This window comes from Lissotriton vulgaris, chromosome 1_2, assembly GCF_964263255.1.
Source record: "Lissotriton vulgaris chromosome 1_2, aLisVul1.2, whole genome shotgun sequence".
Taxonomy (NCBI): domain Eukaryota; kingdom Metazoa; phylum Chordata; class Amphibia; order Caudata; family Salamandridae; genus Lissotriton; species Lissotriton vulgaris.
Window position 1 is genome coordinate 313,637,715 of NC_141686.1, and position 13,911 is coordinate 313,651,625.

Consider the following 13,911-nt stretch of genomic DNA (forward strand, 5'->3'; position numbering starts at 1 on the left):
GGCGCGGACGAGCGCAGACGGGCTTACCTTAGGCGCACCTTCGGCGCGCGATCGTCGCGCCCGCTGTGCTCGTCCGCTGCGCGCACGAGGACACATCGCGTTTTATGGCGTACACCCCCGAGCAGCTGGACCGCTAACTGCGGTCTAACCAGCCTTCAGGCTACACCCAAAATGGCGCCCGCTCTCCACACAATCGGCACGAGCAGCCGTGGTCGACCGGGGCTGGGGAGGCCACACAAGAGGTAAGAAAGCACAGAATATAATGAGTTTTAAAAACGAAGCTTAAATGAGACAAATAGCGCTAATTAAAAGAAAGTTCGGCGCCTGCATCTAAATCATGCAGGAGCACCGCTTGTCATCCAGTTAAAAAACAGTTGTAATCACTGCAGCCTCTCGCTGTCACAATGTCCCCAGTGAGGTACAGGAGCTGCCACCACCTGCTTAGCCCACCATACCAAAAAGGGGTATGGCTCTAATCAGTAAGGCTGAGCCCTATATACTAAGCAACAAGAAAAAATGCCAGTATTGATACCTTAATCAAAACAACAATTTCTCAAGAATGCATAGACCACAAGACAATGCATCTGAATGCTCATTAGTAGCTATTTATTCAAATGTACTAATTTTTAAATCTCCAAAAGTTTAATACTTTAGATATCAAATTCTGTACAAACAATGGGAATGGACACAAGGGATAGTGAAGGAAATTCACCCATATACATTCATTCTCACAAACTCACTCGTTTCACAATACACCTGACACATTCAACCTGCTGGGTGCTAAAACAAACGGGGGAGATTCAATACACCACTTGAGTAGCACCAGGACTGCCAACACGTACTATTTACACAGTTGGTTTTTCTTAAATACACCCTACACAGCTCCGTTTGACTGTACAATTATTCAAAATAAATCACAATGATTAGGTGTAACACTGCCACAATAAATTAGCAAAAGAACAAGTTGGCAAAACCGATGGTCTACACGTTTCAAATCCCTTTAATTCTTGGGATTCTCCTCAGGACCCAAAACAGTCAGTTCACAGAGACGAGAAGTTTTCTTTTCAAATGTCTTTTCAAAAACTCTGCAACACCTCTATATGTGTCCCACAGTGTCCTTCTATGGCTGCTTTCTTTCATTGAAAGGACCCACTATCCACCAATGTGGGCAGCAGCTACCTCCTAACGCCAGCTGGCGCGGAGAAGCCTCATTTCCTTCCTACTCCAAATTGAAAGTTATCAGTTATTAAATGTAATAAGTTAACCCAATGTTACCCTATAGGAGAGGTAGGTCTTGCTGTAGTAAAAAACGAATTTAGGAGTTCTTTCACTACCAGGACATGTAAACTTAAAAATACATGTACAACTTTTTAAACACAGTTCACCCTACCCTCTGGGCTGGTTAGAGCCTCCCCTAAGAGGAACTTATATGTATTAAAAAGGAAGGTTGTGCTGCATAGTACCACTTTACCAGGGACTTACAAATAAATTCAATGCACCAATTTGGTCTAAGCCATTGCTACCATGTTTAAAGGAGAGTGCACACACACTTTAGTGATGATTAACAGTAGTAAAGAGCGCAGAGTCCTAAAAGAACCAAAAAATGGGTTCCGAAAACAGGACAGTGAAGGTAAAAGTCTGGGGATGATCCTGTAGAAAGAGCCAAGTCCAACAACCATCAACGATATTAGGAATATTTCCGAGATTAACACAGTCACATTTTTCCAGAAGGCTGTATCATCAGTTGTTTGTGCATACAGATCTATTCGATTTAGACCAATATCACAAATGTTTATTGTAACATTAATAAATCTACCGTTGGCTTCTTTGTGTATCTACAACTACACCCTCCTTGCGTCCTAGAGCTTGGGAAGACACAACATTACCAATCAAACTTTATTCACTGTTGACAGGATTTTTTCCTTTACATGGATTCTTAGAGAATTATTCTATCAGCCTTATGATAGAGTAAATAATCAATACCTCGATGAAGCCATATTAGTTCGATTTAGTTGACCACCATGAGATATCAGTCGACAACCACAACTTCTGGTAACAGCAGCCATTCCATCCTGCGAGCAAAGCGCGGAGATACCTCGTATGGGGTCGATTCTTGCGCTATACAAGAATATAAAATAAATAAAATAAATAAAATATACCGGTTGTTAAAGGCCATGAGCCCGAGTGCGGCAAGGGCCTATACGAGGTTGAGGGTATTTAACGACCGGTATTACCTGAGGCAAAATGGCTATCAGGCTATTAGAGCATTCTGCCCAATGAGGGTAGAATGTTGTAAATTAAGAAGGAAGAAACATAAAGACAAACATTGTAATATTGGAGCTCGAGCTTATATCAGCCATTATAAGCCCGAAGCTACTCCATTGTCTCAACATTCCAATGTTTTAATACAGCCTTATAGCCTGCTGCCGAGGGCTATACCGGTTGTTAATGGCCCTGCACCTAAGTGCGGCGAGGGACTATAATGAGGGTGAGGTCTTTTAACAACTGGCATAGTCAAAGGCAGAAAGGCTATAAGAACATTCCACCCACTGAGAGTGGAATGTTCTAAATTAAAAAGGGAGGAACATAAACACACACACTGGAATGTTGGAGCTTATACCAGCCATCATAAGTCCGCAGCTACTCTATTGTCGAGGGAGCGCTCAATATTCCACTGTTCTAACATAACCTTGGAGCTCGATATAGCGGGCTCTACCGGCCATCAAAGGCCCGCTCCAGTTCGGCTTGGGACTTTAAGAGGGGAGCAGGCCTATAATGGCTCCTGGCTTCTACCGGCCATTAAAGGCCCGGAGCATTCCATTGTTTTCAATGGAGCGCTCAACATTCCGATGCTCTAATTTGAGTTTAAGCAGTTTCCTTTTCACTTTTCTGTTCATTTAATGTATAAATACAGATGAATACATCGGATATATTAATCAACCAAAGACAATAACACAAATAAAACATGTTTAACACTTGCAGGTTTCCCCAGCTGTTAGTGATGGGTTCCAGATTTGATAAAAGTCATGGAGGTGAATATTTTGCAGTCTGTCTTCTTGCTGTTTATTTCAATAGCGAATAATTTCAGAGTAAAACTACAACAACCACAATCCTGCTTCCTTGGGCAGGAAGGGAAAACACAAAGGACGGACTACATCATGCGCAAACAGAGACTGCCCCAATGGCCACTTTCACATTTTGTATCCTGTCACAGGAAACCCTGGAGGCTTGAAAGGCAGCCTCTGGCAGTCCTAAAGAGCAACCAACTCCCGCCTCCTTGAGTGACCTTTGAACTGTGATAAGACTCCCTCTCTCTCGCTCGGCCTCAACTGTCTGCCGGTTAACTGCACAAACACTGCGCAGGTGTGAACCCTGCCAGGACGTCACTGTGCACCAGCGCCCCCTGTGGGAAGGGCACCCGCAGACCGAAAAACAGAAACAGAGCTACATGTGTGATCTTCGACAATTCCACCCAGGTTGTCGTGGCCTGGTGTCATGCAAGTTTGTTCTCCGAGTCCTGGATGAAGGAAGGAGACGCGTGGATCCCCGCTGACACCTTGGTGTTGTTATGTCCTGTTGTGCAGGAATTCTGCCCTAAAGTGATGTTTCGAGAGAGAGGCCGTCGCTCATTGTAATGCTCGAGCTTTCCTGCAATGGGAGTTATATAAAGGAAAAAACGAAACACATATTTGTGATAATGCAAAATATTCTAATTGTGTTTAGGACACAAAAATAATGTTGAAAAAATACAGTTGACCCTTCAATTGCTGCAAAGGAAATGTGCACCTGGGTCAGCAGGCGTTTCACAAACATCTGTGCGAGACAGAGGCAAACAGGGCGAGCGATTTAGGGTTAAGTGGCGCCGCGGACGTGAGCAGGTGACACAGGATACATCCAGCATTAAAGGATTTCCCAAACACACAGCTTTTATCGTTGTTTATAAGTTTTAGTTCTCTCTGGATATGTTCTCAGCGCCTCGCACCGCCAAAGCTACGTTTTGTAAAGTAACATTCATTTCTCCCTTTCAGTGTCACGCTAAGGTGAGCAGACTCAGTGCTGTCTGTTTCTTAAGATGCTGTTTGGAGAAAAATTACACTTTATTACTATTGAAAACTGAAGAAATGTGCACACTGGGTGACACACACCCCCTTTCTAACTTTGAAAGTGTTCTGAGCAGAGTGCCAGACCGACATTTTTTCCCGTTTTGGTAACCAGTACATTTTCTTTTCTAAAAATGTAATTTTTAGAAATTATTTTGCTTCCTTAGGCTTGCAAAAAAAAAACCAACAACAAAAAACACCACAACCCCCATTCTTTGCGAAGGCCAGACCTATTGGCTTTGCCAATGCTTGTTCCTTCTGTGGTGCAGAAAACAGCTTTCCCCCCTTTCCATAGCAGCTCCATTCCCTTGGTGTCAGAGAGATTCTTCGGTTTTCTAATCTGACTTCCTGGTGGCCGCCATGTTTTATTGCCGGCTGTTGTCTCAGCCAGGGCTTCTTGGAATAAGCTACCTTTGACAGTCTGCTGGCGTCGAGGCCACGCTCCAGTGTACATTGAACCACATATATCCCCTCCCTGTCACCTGCACTCAGGTACAAAGAGTGCATTGTGGGAGTCGACAGGACCAGGAGACGCTGGCGGCACTGCTCCGGAGAGGTAAGCAAGGGTCGTTTCCTAGGTTTATATGTGGTCTAAGGGAGTCTAAGGCATGAATGGATACATGAATTAATTACTTATAAACTGTCACTGTCGATTGTACCCCCCACTGCATACCTTAGCTGGGGAGAAGATGCACCTCGGATTCAGAAAAGATGTGTTTTAGTTTTTTCCTGGGAAGAAAGGGTTTTCACAACATACGTGAGGTCCTATTAGAGGTTGAAACTGCCTCATTGTCAGCTGGGGTTTGCTGGCCATCCTGATATCCTTGGCTAGCTGGCCCAGTCTGCTGGCCATCCTGATATCATTGCCTAGCTGGCCCAGTCTGCTGGCCATCCTGATATCCTTGGCTAGCTGGCCCAGGCTGCTGGCCATCCTGATATCCTTGGCTAGCTGGCCAAGGCTGCTGGCCATCCTGATATCGTTGCCTAGCTGGCCCAGTCTGCTGGCCACCTGGATCTCCTTGGCTAGATGGCCCAGTCTGCAGGCCATCCTGATATCCTTGGCTAGCTGGCCAAAGCTGCTGGCCATCCTGATATCATTGCCTAGTTGGCCCAGTCTGCTGGCCACCGAGACCTCCTTGGCTAGCTAGCCCAGGCTGCTGGCCATCCTGATATCCTTGGCTGGCTGCCCCAGTCTGCTGGCCATCCTGATATCCTTGGCTAGCTGGCCCAGTCTGCAGGCCATCCTGATATCCTTGGCTAGCTGGCCCAGTCTGCAGGCCATCCTGATATCCTTGGCTACCTGGCCCAGGCTGCTGGCCATCCTGATATCATTGCCTAGCTGGCCCAGTCTGCTGGCCATCCTGATATCCATGGCTAGCTGGCCCAGTCTGCTGGCCACCCGGATCTCCTTGGCTAGCTGGCCCAGTCTGCTGGCCATCCTGATATCCTTGGCTAGCTGGCCTAGTCTGCTGGCCATCCTGATATCCTTGGCTAGATGGCCCAGGCTGCTGGCCATCCTGATATCCTTGGCTGGCTGCCCCAGTCTGCTGGCCATCCTGATATCCTTGGCTAGCTGGCCCAGTCTGCAGGCCATCCTGATATCCTTGGCTAGCTGGCCCAGTCTGCAGGCCATCCTGATATCCTTGGCTAGCTGGCCCAGTCTGCTGGCCACCTGGATCTCCTTGGCTAGCTGGCCCAGTCTGCAGGCCATCCTGATATCCTTGGCTACCTGGCCCAGGCTGCTGGCCATCCTGATATCATTGCCTAGCTGGCCCAGTCTGCTGGCCACCGAGACCTCCTTGGCTAGCTAGCCCAGGCTGCTGGCCATCCTGATATCCTTGGCTGGCTGCCCCAGTCTGCTGGCCATCCTGATATCCTTGGCTAGCTGGCCCAGTCTGCAGGCCATCCTGATATCCTTGGCTAGCTGGCCCAGTCTGCAGGCCATCCTGATATCCTTGGCTAGCTGGCCCAGTCTGCTGGCCACCTGGATCTCCTTGGCTAGCTGGCCCAGTCTGCAGGCCATCCTGATATCCTTGGCTACCTGGCCCAGGCTGCTGGCCATCCTGATATCATTGCCTAGCTGGCCCAGTCTGCTGGCCACCGAGACCTCCTTGGCTAGCTAGCCCAGGCTGCTGGCCATCCTGATATCCTTGGCTGGCTGCCCCAGTCTGCTGGCCATCCTGATATCCTTGGCTAGCTGGCCCAGTCTGCAGGCCATCCTGATATCCTTGGCTAGCTGGCCCAGTCTGCAGGCCATCCTGATATCCTTGGCTAGCTGGCCCAGTCTGCTGGCCACCTGGATCTCCTTGGCTAGCTGGCCCAGTCTGCAGGCCATCCTGATATCCTTGGCTACCTGGCCCAGGCTGCTGGCCATCCTGATATCATTGCCTAGCTGGCCCAGTCTGCTGGCCACCGAGACCTCCTTGGCTAGCTAGCCCAGGCTGCTGGCCATCCTGATATCCTTGGCTGGCTGCCCCAGTCTGCTGGCCATCCTGATATCCTTGGCTAGCTGGCCCAGTCTGCTGGCCATCCTGTTATCCTTGGCTAGCTGGCCCAGGCTGCTGGCCATCCTGATATCCTTGGCTAGCTAGCCCAGGCTGCTGGCCATCCTGATATCCTTGGCTAGCTGGCCCAGGCTGCTGGCCATCCTGATATCCATGGCTAGCTGGCCCAGTCTGCTGGCCACCCGGATCTCCTTGGCTAGCTGGCCCAGTCTGCTGGCCATCCTGATATCCTTGGCTAGCTGGCCTAGTCTGCTGGCCATCCTGATATCCTTGGCTAGATGGCCCAGGCTGCTGGCCATCCTGATATCCTTGGCTAGCTCGCCCAGTCTGCTGGCCACCCGGATCTCCTTCGCTAGCTGGCCCAGTCTGCTGCTCACCCGGATCTCCTTGGCTAGCTGGCCCAGGCAGGGTCCATGGGACCAGAGTTGCGTTCTGCTTCTGGGGTCTTGCCTGGGAAGCCCTTGAACATGGATCAGCTGACCTCCAAAGTGGGCCAGGGTTTGATGGGCAGCCGGAGTTGTGAGATTTACCAAGGCCCCCCAACATTGGGAGAGCCGACAAGCATGGTGGGAGCTAACGGACAGATTCCCGTTGCGGCGCTCAACCCTGGGCTGGGGGCGATGATTGGACGCAGTAGACGCAACCCCAGAAGGGACACCAGCCTGATCATGATCTCACTTGAATAGTTAAGTTTTTCTTGGTTGCGCAGGAACAAACTAGATATGTGTAGGTGACTCCCATGCACTAGAGTCTCTGTTAAGGCCACGTCTCACTTGGGAAGGAAAATGTAAATACTGTGGTTACTGTGAAAATATGGACGATCTAAAATGTGTGTGTGTGTGTGTGTAAATTAATTACAACCGGGGGTCTTACGGCTGCTAACCCATTGAGCTGGTGGCGGGCTTTGTCATGAACACTGATGGTTGTGGGGAGGAGATCGGTATTACTGGGACATCGGCGACTCCCTGGCCGTACAGGGTTGTGTTGATGCAGTTCCAGGCGGTCTGTGACATTCACGGCCGCCTGCAGGAAATAGACTTAGAGACCTGGTGGCCAATGAGAGCTGAGCAACAGAGTCGAAAGCGGAGTTGGTGGTCACTGAGTAGCAGCCCCTCCACTGGGAAGAGAAGAGGAGGCTAGCTAGCACAGTGGTGCTGATCAGACATTTAATCTGGATGCCAAGAATTCGTTCATTAGGCAGACTCTTTGGATTGACTAGTGCAGGTGGGTGGCTTAGGGACTCAAGGGAGGTTGAGCGGGAATCTACAGACTCTGAAGATTTCTGTTACTCTTGGCTGATTCCTAACACCGAATCTGAGCTGAAGCAAAACTGCCCTAGTCTGGGTTTCTAGTTGTCATGAGGGGGCCACTGAATGTTTTTGGTATCCGTAAAGGAAGCCAAGTTGCATATGTACGGTTGAACCAAGCACTACTTGTACAGAACACTCATCGAGTAAAATCACGCAAGGTCAATAATAAGCAAAGTCTAACTCTGCGGTCATCGACAACCATTACTGGAAGCGTGACCACTGGTGGTACAGAACCCAAAGTGTAATTGAGACCTTCTGGTTATTCAAGTGAGACCTTCTGGTTAGTCAAGTGAGGCTTTCTGGTTATTCAAGTGAGACCTTCTAGTTAGTCAAGTGAGACCTTCTTGTTAGTCAACTGAGACCTTCTGGTTATTCAAGTGAGACCTTCTGGTGAGGCTTTCTGGTTATTCAAGTGAGACCTTCTAGTTAGTCAAGTGAGACCTTCTTGTTAGTCAACTGAGACCTTCTGGTTATTCAAGTGAGACCTTCTGGTTAGTCAAGTGAGGCTTTCTGATTATTCAAGTGAGACCTTCTAGTTAGTCAAGTGAGACCTTCTTGTTAGTCAACTGAGACCTTCTGGTTATTTAACTGAGACCTTCTAGTTAGTCAAGTGAGACCTTCTGGGTAGTGTAGTGAGACTTTCTGGTCATTTAACTGATACCTTCTGGTTAGTCAACTGAGACCTGGTTTTTCAAGTGAGATCTTCTGGTTATTTAAGTGAGACCTTCTGGTTATTCAAGCGAGACCTGCTGGTTAGTCAAGTGAGACCTTCTGGTTAGTCAGGCGAGACCTTCTGGTTATTCAAGTGAGACCTTCTGTTAAGTCAAGTGAGACTTTCTGGTTAGTCAGGCGAGACCTTCTGGTTATTCAAGAGAGACCTTTTAGTTAGTCAAGTGAGACCTTCTGGTTATTTAACTGAGACCTAGTTTCAAGTGAGACCTTCTAGTTAGTCAAGTGAGACCTTCAGGTTAGTCAAGTGAGACCTTCTGATTAGAGACGGTATCTAGCAGGAGAGTGTTTTCATCGCATGCAGCTCCTCCTTATCTGCTGGTGAGTGCTCCTTAAACCAAACCTTACACATCTGGTATCTGGCCAGCAGAATTTAACTAAATAGTATCCACTTATTCCACACTGTTTTACTAAAATAGTGGTTAGCTATCCCATATCTAACCAGTGCTTTGTTCACCTAAAAATCTGCGATGGTCCTACTGCAGGCCAGAGGGCAGAAAGACATGTAGATCGCGTACCGGAGGGAGTCGCACCTGGGGCAGGCGGCGCTATTGCCCGGTCTGATTGAACAGTTTCTGTGGAGTCCAATGGATCATGAAATAATGGTTCCTCCTGAGTGGTACAGATGTGACTTCCTTATACAGAACTTCAATAAGTTCTTGCCAGCTGCATCTCCCTCATACACGAGCATCCTTCCCAAGACAGCCCCGCAGGTTTCACATCGTCTGAGCTATGCAATAATGCCACTGACTTGGCTGCTGGTCCAGTGCCATCTGGAGCACAAATGGTGTAAATTTGTGAGATTAGAAGACAAAGTCAACTTGAGAAATGTGTCCATTCTACAAGGAGCAATTCCTGTCCCTCTGAAGGACACCTTCATTTATTGCCCAATTTATTTATTTAATGTTTGTAACTGTGATATTTCATTTAATTTCCAATCTTTATTTCGACCATTCGGTCATAAAAGATACACAGTACAAATAAAATCACATGTGACTCTGTCATGAGCAGATAAAACATTGAGTACATATGTTAAAAGGATCTTGTACAGACTTAAAACATCTTAAAAAGAGAAGAATTTCTAGGTACTACCCAGCATCTTTAAAAAGCGATTACGCGTATACCAGACATTAATAAAGAATTTGGAAAGTGCAAAAACAGTTGGGCCGGAAACATCGGATTTTAAAATCCTGTACATTGGTGCATATTCCCTGCCACCCAAATTCCTTATCAAAGGGAGGAGCCAGTATTTTCTAGCTGCCTTATAGGCTGGGCAGAAGAAGACCACGTGCAAGTCGTTTTCCTCCTTGTCAGCACAGACAGGACAGTGCTTTGTGGAGGAAGCCGATGACCAGGAGCTTGTAAAGGACCGAAAGGATAATGTGCCGTATCTTCATTGGAGGAACAGCTTCCTAGCAAGTATGGGATAGATAGGATCCAATGCCTTCTCAAACCTATAGAGATCCTTGCTTTGCAGGAACACAGATGATAGGGACCCATCTGGCTGGATAGCTTGGGTCCTTGCCCAATTGTGTTCGTGATACAAATTCGCCAGGGACCTCTTGGAGATGTTTGGTGCTACAATCGCCGGCTCAGTCCATAAATCAGGGAGCCCCAGTTCCATACAGGTAACTTGAATATTTTTGACCCAGGGAATACTAAGCGCCTTGGGGTGATTCAGTAATTCGACCAGTTCCGCCCTATAGTCTTCGAGATCATTACTGCTCCATAGCCTACGCCAAAAGGCTATGGGTCTCAAGCTTATCTCGTCGGCTAGAGGTCGTAACCCTAATTCAAGCCTCAAGGGGAGGAGCGGGGTACTAGGGGGGAGTGCGGCTATCTGTCTTATGAACTTATTTTCTGTTAGTGACAGGTTCCGGCAGGGCGTATGACCCCATAATTCAGCCCCGTACATGATCGCCCCCCTAGCCTGGGCCTTATATATCTGGATTAAAGCCCCCAGTGGGCGGTATGACGAGCCGGTCATCATCCGGGAGATGCCCCCAGTAGTTTGTATTAATTTAAGGTTTGCCCTACTCTGGTGGGATCCCCAGGTCATGGTTTCGTTGAGGGTCACACCAAGATATTCAAAGGTGGCTACTCTCTCGAGCCGCACGGCTCCCAGTTGTGGATTCGGGCGCAGTTTCTGGCTCGGGTTCAAAACCATGAATTTGGTTTTTGTAGCATTGATTTCTAGCCCTCTGTCAAGGCAGAAAGCCACGAAGGAATCAAGTATCCTTTGTATACCCATGGGGGTTTTAGATAGCAACAGTGTGTCGTCCGCAAACATAATTGCGGGCACCCTGCTGCCATTTAGTTTGGGGGCGTCAGTATAGTCGGTGGCATTGAGATGGGCGATTACCCCATTGACAAAGAGGCAAAACAGGGTCGGCGCCAGCACACAGCCCTGTCTTACCCCTCGACCAACGGGGAATCTGTCAGTCAGTTCCCCCGACCTCCCACACCTCACGCGGGCGTAATTATTATTGTGCAGCCTCTGCAGGATCGATAGGATATCTGGGGGGACACCCATCTCTGCCAGGACGCTCCAGAGTTTCCCCCTGGGCACCAAGTCGAAGGCAGCCCGTAGGTCCACAAAAATTGTGTACAAACTGCCGCCCTCGAACTTTGCTGTCCTCCAATAGATTAGAACCGTGATATACATCCCTCAGTCACTGGGAAAGTAGGTGGGTATTTTACATTTCAGCAACACGACCAAAATGATCTTAAACAATGAAAAGTTTGCAACCATGACAGATATATTACTATTTGGTATATGTTGTGGTTAGGTTTTATATGAATTTGATGGAATCTGTTTTTACATAGTGCTAATTGGCTTAAATATTTTTACTCTAAATTCACTGTAATGCGTGATTCTGTCTTATTGTTTTTATGTGAATGGATTGTGTAACACCCCTTTATTATTATACGATTTGTGCTTTTATGGATACACCTATATCCGAATAAAGATTTTGAATTGAATTGAATTACTGAGAAGACGAACCAAAGGTCGTTGGCATTAACCTTGGGGAGCAGGGTCAAGACTGATTTGCATATGGCTGGGTCCAAACTGAAATGGCATGGTGAGCAAAGAAACAATGGATTTAGGCTCAGACATCTGACTGGGAGTGAGTGTTTGGCATTGTTCCGCATTCCATCCATCAATTGTTCTTTTTGTATGAAGCGAGAGAGAACCACATTGAGGATGAGCGCATCAGACACCAAGAGCTCGTGCCTTGAAGACAGACATCCATGCTTCCAGAGGATAGTTAGACAGTGGGGTTGGGCAGAGTTTGTAAATGTGGGTCTCTCAAATGCTTCTGGAATGATTGGTTCAGAGGTCCACAGACACCAAGAGGCAGCTTAAGAGAAGGAAGGATGCTGGTCAGATGTCATCTTCAAAGCCAGACTCTACTTTAGGACCAGAATGTTCTTACTTATGAGCCCTCTTTTGCCACCAATAAACCAGAGGAGGTTGGAGAGAAAAGGTGCTGTGTTGAGATGCAATGCTTTGGTCTGAAATCCATGGCTGCTATTGGTAGCCACTGGAAACTGCTAAGGATTCGGGTGGTGTGCACAAACCTCCTAGTAAACAAAAGACGCTCGGCTGTGGAACGGAGAATAGCTTTGAGTTCAAAGCAGAATGTGGTAGAATGCTAGAGCGGCGTTTACAAAGGCGAAGCAGTCCAGAGTGAGATCATGACCTGCAGATGATTGGAGATCAGCGTTGGTTTCATATTTGGAGAGCCATTAGGTGAAAATTAAACACTCTGGCTTCATTTATATAGGGGAATCAGAAAGAGGGATGGGTCTAATGTAATCCCGAGTGATGATAGAATGGTTTGGAGAGATGGTGAGACGTTGGCAATTTTCAAGCAACTCTGGATCAAAACTGTTTTTAAGTTTAATATATAAATTAAGAAGTAAGTCATTTTGGGGTTGAGTTTAAGGAACGTTTTGCCCATCCAGGAATGCATCTATATGAGGGTAGAGCAAAGAATGATCACATCATGCAATGAAGGGGTTTTAAGAATCATGTTTATTAGGGAATTGTGATATCAAATTCTTCAGTCAGTGGCTCAAAGTACAAGTTGAAAAGCCTTGAGATGAAAGTGGAACCTCGCGGAATTCCCACAGGTTATTTCTGCATCAAGATCTGAGATATTTCTGCAACCCTTCACTATTTGGGATAAACTTATAGAGGAAAAAAAGGAAATCTGTCTAAAAATGAGCATTGGATTATCAAACCCGTGCTTTTTCTACTTTATCTTGATGAAGCAAAGAGCGGAGGTCTCCTCGCTGCACAAACTTACATGTCCCTTCGTGTGTGTTTTGTTTTTACTTCAAAACACCTGAGAAGAGCCTTCCTAGTTCATTCCCTCCTCTTGAGACCCGTTTCTTTCTTTTGACGAACCCATGTCCAACCCGGGTTGGAATTATCACCGGTACCGCGGCAACAAGATTTGAATTTTCTTTACAGCCCTGAAGAGTCACAAGGTAACCACTTTGTGACGAAACACGTGTCGGCTGGTTTTCTTTCTGTATTGGCCTAAAAAAACTTGCCATAGAAGAATCTTCTTTAGATATTCTTGATGTCGACCTTCTTAATTTCAGTGTTGAGGTACAGACAGGGCCCACGACCATGAGATCCAGAAACACAAAGAGGCAGGAGTTACCCACATCAAGTATCTGATCAACATCATCGAGTACTTTTAATGTGCCCGTTTCAGTGCTGCAACCCTCAAGCAGCCCAAGAGGTCCTCAGAACTGATGTAGGAGGTTTAAGATAAAGACACACATCTACCTATGGTTTTGCATATTCACAGGAGACTGGATACTGGTTGGTAGTTGGACAGCACATCCGGGTCAGGTTTTGCTTTCTTTAAAGGGGAGCAGGATTTGTTCATATTTCAACATTACGTTTACTAAGATAAACCGCCAACAGTCTCAAAGATCCTGGCAAACTATCAGTCAGCCTCCAACTATTCCAACAGTCGTGGCCCGTGGAGGTAAGAGAGGTGGGCGATGGGGTCGGGTGGGGGGATTTCAACAGACGATGACGAGGGAAAAATGTATTATTTATTTAATTTCCCCTTATCATCGTCAGTCAAAGTCCCCCCCCCCCCACCCTTCACCCGGCCCCACTGCTCTTACTTGCACAGGCAGCAGCTGTATTCCAACCACAGAAGAATCATGGAAATTGATGTTTTGAGACAACATGATCTTTTCTATGATCTTCGTTCACAATTCTGGCTCTCAAGGGGCACA

General features: G+C 47.2%; 1 protein-coding gene across 2 annotated transcripts in view; it reads left to right on the forward strand.

Moving 5' to 3' along the window:
• Positions 1 to 4,521: 4,521 nt before the first annotated feature.
• MS4A15 (membrane spanning 4-domains A15) overlaps positions 4,522 to 13,911 on the forward strand; it is a 175,328-nt gene continuing 165,938 nt past the window's right edge. The window contains exon 1 of one of the 2 annotated variants that reach the window (XR_015307570.1): positions 4,522 to 4,656. The gene's annotated coding sequence lies outside the window, so the exon portion shown is untranslated. The remainder of the gene's footprint in view (positions 4,657 to 13,911) is intronic. The other variant, XM_086953341.1, reaches the window with a different exon arrangement.